Raw genomic sequence first — 8,300 nt, forward strand, 5'->3', positions numbered from 1 at the left:
GGTGCCGGAAAAGCACAGCAGCTCAGGCAGCTTCCAAGGAGCAGGAGAATTGACGTTTCAGGCATAAGCCCTTCATCAGGTTGATGAAGGGCTTATGCCCAAAACGTTGACTCTCCTGCTCCTCGGAGGCTGCCTGACCTGCTGTGCTTTTCCAGCACCACATTCTCGACTCTGATCAGCTAACCAGTGTCGTCAGAAGTAATCTAACTTTGAAGAAGTGTTGCTTGCAGTGTATAAAAGACCTCTATTCTGTTGCTGCACTTGAGACCTGTCAGAAGGCAATGCTTCATGTTGCACAATGAAGAGAAAAGTTCAGTCCAAACACTGCTTGAACCTATAACCTTTCGCTGCCAACAAATTATCACTGCATGTGAAAGATGGGATTTCAGTGAAACAGGAGCAAAAAATTCACAGTAGGATCTAGTGTACTGAAATAGAAAGGAAAGTCTGCAAATTGTGCAACCAGTAAACATAAAGTTCTGAGAGTTCAGTGGGATCTGTCAGCACCTGAATGGGAGAAAAGCAGGTAGCATTGCAAATCCCATCCCGGTGTAAGCTCCCACATGTAATAGAAGCACAATGTCGATGAAGGGGTAGTATCGAATGTGTTAAGTTGTTTCTATTTTCTGTATCTATTTTGCCTTTGTGTTTCCTGCCTCTCTTTAAAACACATGCAGAGTGATTGCAACACCAGGAGTTATGCCATGAGGTGTTCGTATTGCTGAAATTAATAACACCGGCCCAGTGCCCAGACAGAAACAATCATGACCCAGCTCCTGCTGCCCTCATTATTATTGTATGACATACTTTGTTCCTCCTGTAAAAGCCCTGTAATACTCTTTATAGTTGCTACTTACGAGCCCTTGTTTATCATAAGAGAATGATGATGAGCAAAGATCGGCAGGCCTCCAAGTTGATGGTTGGGCATGCCCGAACTCTTTAGGAAGCCACAGACTGCTGGTTATTTGGATCCAATTTCTGTCTGATGCAATTTAAACTGACAGTAACAAGAGAGGCATGTCATCCAAGTTAATTTAAAACAGAATTCATCAAGGAGAAGCTACTCTTGATGGGAGGTACCATCTTTAATGCCATTATGAGGCCAATTGTTCAAACATCAAGGGCCGGATTTTTGAATTTTGGGTTCCGGTCCACACTCACCATCACTCTGAGATGCACATTGTGTGAATTCTAAATGGTTATGCTTTGGTTGGACAAGAGGCAAGCCCGCCACCCAATTAGCATGGCAAAGGTTTCCAGGATATGAAAACTGCCTGCTGTTCATCAGCATGAAAGGCACATGGTAGCCATGATGGATCCTCCTGCTTGCTGCCTTGCTGAAACAATTAGGCAACAGCCTTTACAGGTCAGTAGAGTTAAAGCTTGTCAAATGAAACTAATTTGCACAATCTCTGAGCAAGATCCCCCATGTCTTGATACTTTCCATTATTTAGCAACAAACCTTCATTTCTCTCCACATTGAAACTGCCAGCTGAACACTAATGTGAATCAGAAGCAGGCCATTCGACCCATCAAGTCCACACCAACCCACCCCCCTTACATTATCCATGTAGCTCTGCAATTCCCATGGCTTATCCACCCAGTCCCATACATCCCTGGACACTATGGTCAATCCACCTAACCTGCACATCTTTGGACAATGGGAGAAAACCAGCGTACCCAGAGAAAACTCATGCAGGTACATGGTGAATGTGCAAACTCCACACAAACAGTCACCCAAGGGTGGAATTGAACCCAGGTCCCTGGTACTATGAGGCAGCAGTGCTAACCACTGAGCTACCATGCCACTCCATCTGACTTCATCCCTCTCCTTGGTAGATGTACAAAATTAAAGCAGAATTTACACAATAATGGTGTCACATTTCATCCTAAGGTGAGCTTCCAACCATGTGTCCAATCACTACCATGAAGACCATCTATATCTTTCTCGATAACATTGCCTAGCTTCATCTCCATCTCAAATCATTTGCTGAAGAAATTCCCAGCCAAGTCATTGTTACCTCTGACTTAAAGTGTTCCTGGCCAGTTGCCCACATTCCATTATCTGCAAATATGAGATCATCTAAAACTTTATTGCCATGTTCTAATTCACAGCAAATGTTGTTCATCATCACCCCATGCTTGCCAACTTACTTTATAAAGCAACATCTTGATTTTATAGACTCATAACCCCCCATTGCTGTCACCTCCTCCAAACCTATAAGATATTCATGTTCTTCCACTTGCAAACTCTTAAACATCATCACATTTAATTGCTGCACTATTGGTTGATGTGCCTTCAGCTGCGAAAACCCCAAAGTCCAGAAATCTTTACGTAAGCATCCTCACTTCTCCATCCTGCCTTAAGTTGCATCTTAAAGCTGACATCTTTGCCAGCTTTGAAAGTGTTTGATCGTCTGGCCCATGTAAAAGGTTTTTGCTATGGAAAGGATGCAATGCATGCAAACATTGTTGCTCTTAACAGATCAAATGCACCAATGCCATCAGATTTGCCAATGCGTGGTACAACTTTCCCAATGCCATTACATATCTAACCACCAGTAAACTGAACAGAGAGCCCCACACAAACATTTCAAGCACTCCCAGAAGAGGTCCCTCTCTATGTACCTCATCGATTACTGGCTGTGGGAAGCCAACCTTACATCCATCGGCTCCATCTATACTTCCTGTTGCCTTGGAAAGGCAGCCAACATAATCAAAGACCCCTACCCTCCCTGGTTATGATCTCTTCCTACCTCTTCAATTGGACAGAAGGTATAAAAGCTTAAGCACGTGTACTAACAGATCAAAAACAACTTCTTCCCCATTGTTATTAGAGTTCTGAATGGACCTCTCATGATTCAAATTTAATGTTGACTTTGTTGTTTGTGCACCTTCTCTGCATCTGCAACTTTGTATTTCTCATGCTGTTCTATTACCCTTATGCACTTTGTAGGGTATGCTCCACCTCTACTGCATGCAAAGCAAAACATTTTACTGTATCTAGGTACATGTGACATCAAATCAAGTCACATCACATGAATGGAATGAAATGCCTGGAGATGTTAAATCAGGAAGGCAATAGGCACCTTTGTGACTGAGTGAAGAAGCAACACGAAATCGAAGAGAAGGAGAAGGATAGACCCAATGACACCAAACAGCAAGTACCTCTTCATTTGCACACCACGTAGGAGAATCTACTGGTCATGGATAGATCTGACGAGCCACCAGTGGTCTTGCAACCAATAAACACAGATTTCCCAAAATCTTTATCATTCTGGGAAGGCCAAGAGTAAGAGAGAGACCTTTAGGTAGCTGTGGTGTCATGAAATCATACAGAAAATTTGTCACTGTTTTCCAAGGATATAACATAACTTGATACATACAACAGGGACAAAGTGATATTTTAAGTTTTTGGCATCATTTTAATCATTTGTTTTCAGGATGCTCTAGTTTTCATGGTTTACCTTCTTTGGAACACATTTCTAGCTGTCCATTCCCCCACAAAAATAGGCCTGGAAAAGGTTTGAGCCTTCTATCATATGTGGTGAAAAAAAGCCAGCCTATTTTAGAGTGGATCTGTTTCAACAGGGTCTTGCTCTTCCTCATGGTCAGAGAGTTCATTTGGGGGGTGGGGGTTCATCATCAGTTTTATTGCTAGTTTCTTGTCTGACAGACTGAAAGTAACACTGACAGGAAATCCACAGTCCGCACTACAGTTGAGGGCTGATTACATCATTTTATTTTAAACAACACAGGGAAGCTGTGGTGTCAGCTGTCATTGAGGCCTGTACGTTTCTCCAATCAGTGATATAATGCCATTGTTACGATAAACCTATCTAGCGGTTATGTGTTACAGGGTTAGCTTTCTGCCACACTCTATGCTTTCCTAGAACCGCATTCTTTCTTGGTCTTTCCTTTATCATAATAGTCTTTCAGGGGCTGCTTAAATGATTTGGCTGATTGGTGCCAACAAGTCGGGGTTCAACCTCTACTTTGGCTGACATAGATTCAGAACCTGTCACAATGCCCTCTCCATGGAGGGGGTCATGTTATTGTGCTTTTGAGCAGAGAACTCACAAAGAGAAAAACATCCAGTAGGAGTGAAACTTCAAGGAGCAAAACACAGTCAAACCTATGATAAAGACTTGTTACTGTAAAGAGAAACACAACATGGCTGAAAGTCTTGCATGATGTCCCATATTGGAACACAGAAACCAAAGGAGCGTCTTGAGTCTGTCAAACTGCACACAGCCTTTCAGTATCTTAGTGACATTTTGCACTTGCTATTATTAATAACAATGAAGCCAATGGTGCCCATCACTGGACTAGTAATTCAGAACCGGAGACTAATATTCTGGTATATGGGCTTAAATACAGTTACATTACGACAGATCTCGATTTATAAGTTAGTTTAATTGGGAGCACTGCTGATTGTTGAGAAAACACTGTTGGTTAACTAAGGCTGTTTAGGGAAAGAAAACACTCATCCTTACCTGGTCTCTTCTACATATGACTAGATCCACAGGAATGCGATTAAGTCTTAATTGCCTGCAAGAAAGCTGAGCAAGACACTCAGTGATATTAAACAGTTATGAAGCCGAAGTAAATGAATGAGACTGTATGGAACACATGGCATCAACCCAGGTACTGGAAACCACAACGGCAAATATATTGTCAATGCAACATATTCCTTCTTACCAACATCTGAGGGCTTGAGCCAAAGCTGGGTGAGCTGTCTCACAGACTAGTCAAGCAACAGCTTAACACAGTCATCCTCAAAGGGTCATACCTCGCAGATAATATCCCACAAACCACGATCATTGTCCCTGGAGAGAGCCTCGCCCACCCTGGCCACAGTGGTATACAGGAGAAAGAGAGAACTACAGATCCTGGGCATCAGAGTCAAAAGTGGTGCTGGCAAAGCATTGCTGGTCAGGCAGCATCTGAGGAGCAGGAGAGCCGACGTTTCGAGCATAAGCTCTCCATCAGTCCTCAGCATTGACTCCCATGAAGTGTCATGACATCATGTCAAAGCTGAGGTGAAATGGCCTTTGGATTATCACCACCACCCACCCATGCCTTGGCTAATGACTCAATAACCCTCCATGTAGAACATTACTGAAAAGAAGCTCTGAAGGTGACAATAGCACAGAATGTACCCTGGGTTGTAACCTTCAGTGTCCATCACCAAGATTGGCTAAATAGCATCACCACTGACCAAGCCGATGGGTTCGAAAGGACATTGCTGCAAGACTAGATCTGCATCCGGTGTTGAGGGGATGAACAAGAGAAGAAAAACCTATTTGATCTCACCCTCACCAATCTCGCTGTTGTAGATGCAATATTAGTAACATTGACCACCATACAGTCCTTACGGAGAAGAAACCCTATCTTCACAAGGAGAATACCCTGCACCCTGTTGCCAGACACTATCATGGGACAGACTTCAAATAGATCTGGCAAACTCAAGACTGGGCATCTACGAGCCAAACACAATGTGAAGCTACATGGCCTTGTATATCTTAAACTCTATCATTACCATCAAACCAGGTGATCAATCCTGGATCTATGCAAAGTACAGGAGAGCATCTTAGGAGGAGCACCAGGCATACCTAAAAAATGAGATTTCACACTACAACATTGGATTACTGGATGGCAAGCAGTGAAAGCAAAATGCAATAGGCAGGGCTAAGTAATCCTACAAACAACAGATCAAACCTAAGCTCTGGAGTCCTGCCACGTCTAGTTGTGAATGATAGTGGACAATTAATCAACGAACAGGAATTGGAAGCTCCACAAATATTGCCATCCTTAATGATGTGGGAGACTGGAACATCATTACAAATAACAAGGCTGAAGCATTTAAATCCACTTTATGCCAGACGCCCATCTCCGCATTCCTCCTGAGGTCCCCAGCATTACAGGTGCCCAGGCTTCAACCAATTCAGTTCACTGCATGTGATATCAAGAAATGGTCGAAGATACTGGATGCTGCAAAGGCAACGGGCTCTGTCACCATTCCAGCAATACTAGTGAAGGTGCGCACTCCATATCTAAACCCACTCTGGAGAAGCTGTTCCGGTCAACCTGGAACACTGGTATCTATCCAACAATGAGGAAAATTTCCCTCCTATGTCCTGTTCATAAAAAGCAGGACAAATCTAACCCATCCCATTATCACATTACTGGTCCATTCCTGATCACTAACAATTGACAAAAATGCCATGAATAGTGCTATCAAGCAGCCTTGGTTCAAACATGGTCAAAAGAGCTGTATTCCAGACATGAGAGTGAGAGTGACAGCCCTTAATATTAAGGCCATGTTTGAGCAGGTGTGACATCACTGAATCCTAGCAAAACTGGAGTCAAGAAAGATAGTTGCAATTGTTGGGGGTCAGTCACCTCAGCTCTAAGCTATTCTTGCAGGAGTTCCTCAATGTAATGTCTGAGGCCCAACTTTCTTCAGTTGCTTCATCAATGACCTTTCCTTCATCATAAGGTCAAAAGTGGGATTGCTTGCTGATAATTATACAATCGGAGAAAGTGAGGTCTGCAGATGCTGGAGATCAGAGCTGAAAATGTGTTGCTGGAAAAGCGCGTCAGGCAGCATCCAGGGAACAGGAGAATCGACGTTTCGGGCATAAGCCCTTCTTCAGGATAATTATACAATAATCAACACCACTCTCAATTCCTCAAATACTGAAACAGTCCATGGTGAAATAAAGCAAGACCTGGACAATATCCAGGTTTGAGCTAACATGTGAAAAGTAATATTCACACAAGTGCCAGGCAATTACCATCTCCAACAAACAAGAAACTAACAATAAATACTCACCAATCTAGTGGTGCCCATGTCCCAAAAGTGAATTTTTAAAACTTTGCAATTTGGGTCATAGAGACATAGAGACATAGAGTTTTTACAGTACAGAAAGATTGGTTTCAATCTTTGGGGTGGCACCGTGGCTCAGTGGTTAGCACTGATGCCTCACAGCATCAGGGACCTGGGTTTGATTCTCGCGTTGGGTGACTGTCTGTGCAGAGTTTGCACATTCTCCTCGTGTCTGCGTGGGTTTTCTCCGGGTGCTCCGGTTTCCTCCTACGATCCAAAGATGTGTAAGTCAGGTGAATTGGCCATGCTAAATTGCCCATATTTGAAAGGTGCATTTGTAAAATATAGGCTAGGGAAATGGGTCTGGGTGGGTTACTCTTCGGAGGGTCGGGGTGGACTTGTTGGGCCGAAGGGCCTGTTTCCATACTGTAAAAAAAAACAATCATGTCCACACTGATCATCAAATATCCATCTATTATAACCCCATTTTGCAAATCTTGGCTCCTAGCCTTGTATGCATTGACATTTCAACTGTTCATTCAGTTAGTTCTTAAATGTCTTGAGGGTTCCCAACTCTATCACCCTTTTTGGTAGTTTTTTTATAGGTGTACAGTATACCTTGTTGATGATATTAAATTGATTCATTTCTGTAATGATAGTTCTTTTCCAGCAGCCCATCATATGGGTTTGTAAGAAAGGATAACATTATCTCAGGGAAATAGCTCCTCAGATGTTGAGACCAAAATCACTTTTCCCTTAATATCTGTGGAGAAAAAGCTTTAAAGATCCACTAACTCTTAAGTAAAGCATCCCTGCTGTGTGAAACCTTTGGCCAAAAAGGGGAAACTGGCAGAAACTTGGTTAAAAGTACCCTAACTGCAAAAAAAAACATTTTCTGTTCAGCTGGAGATGGGCAGTTACATTACTGCCTTTCTGAAAATGCCCCTTTGAACACAAATACAGTCTTGTTAGTAACAGCAGCAGCTATCCTGCCACAATCTCACCATTTGCCTTTTGCATTGCAAGATATTGAAATGACAGATGATGCCAGGTGTACAGATAGATCATAATCCACAGCCGACAGTGAGGAAATGATGCATGAGAGGTGCATTATATTTGCAGAGAAGGTCCCACGGCTGTAGCTCTGAAATGACTTCAAAAGATTAGAAACCACAAGCATTTATATTACTAGAACATCATTCTGTACTGATGGGACACCAGCTATTCATGGTGAGCACTCAGCAGCCCTCCTCAAAAGTTGGTAGGTGTTCGACACTAAGAGATGTACAGTTATGTATAGTGCTCACTAACAATGAGTCATCAGGAAAATGCTGATCCCAAGATTTGTGTGTTGCTGGTCAAACTTCCTTCACTCTGGAGATGTCTAAGTTACATGGTCAAAGTTATCCTTGAGAACATAGAACATAGAACAGTACAGCACAGAACAGGCCCTTCAGCCCACGATGTT

The 8,300-nt window shown here is 42.8% G+C and overlaps 1 long non-coding RNA gene across 1 annotated transcript in view; it reads right to left on the bottom strand.

The window, feature by feature from the left end:
* LOC122553413 overlaps positions 1 to 8,300 on the bottom strand; it is a 34,260-nt gene that overhangs the window by 13,988 nt on the left and 11,972 nt on the right. The gene's annotated exons all lie outside the window — the stretch shown is intronic.

This window comes from Chiloscyllium plagiosum, chromosome 10 (assembly GCF_004010195.1).
Source record: "Chiloscyllium plagiosum isolate BGI_BamShark_2017 chromosome 10, ASM401019v2, whole genome shotgun sequence".
Classification (NCBI taxonomy): domain Eukaryota; kingdom Metazoa; phylum Chordata; class Chondrichthyes; order Orectolobiformes; family Hemiscylliidae; genus Chiloscyllium; species Chiloscyllium plagiosum.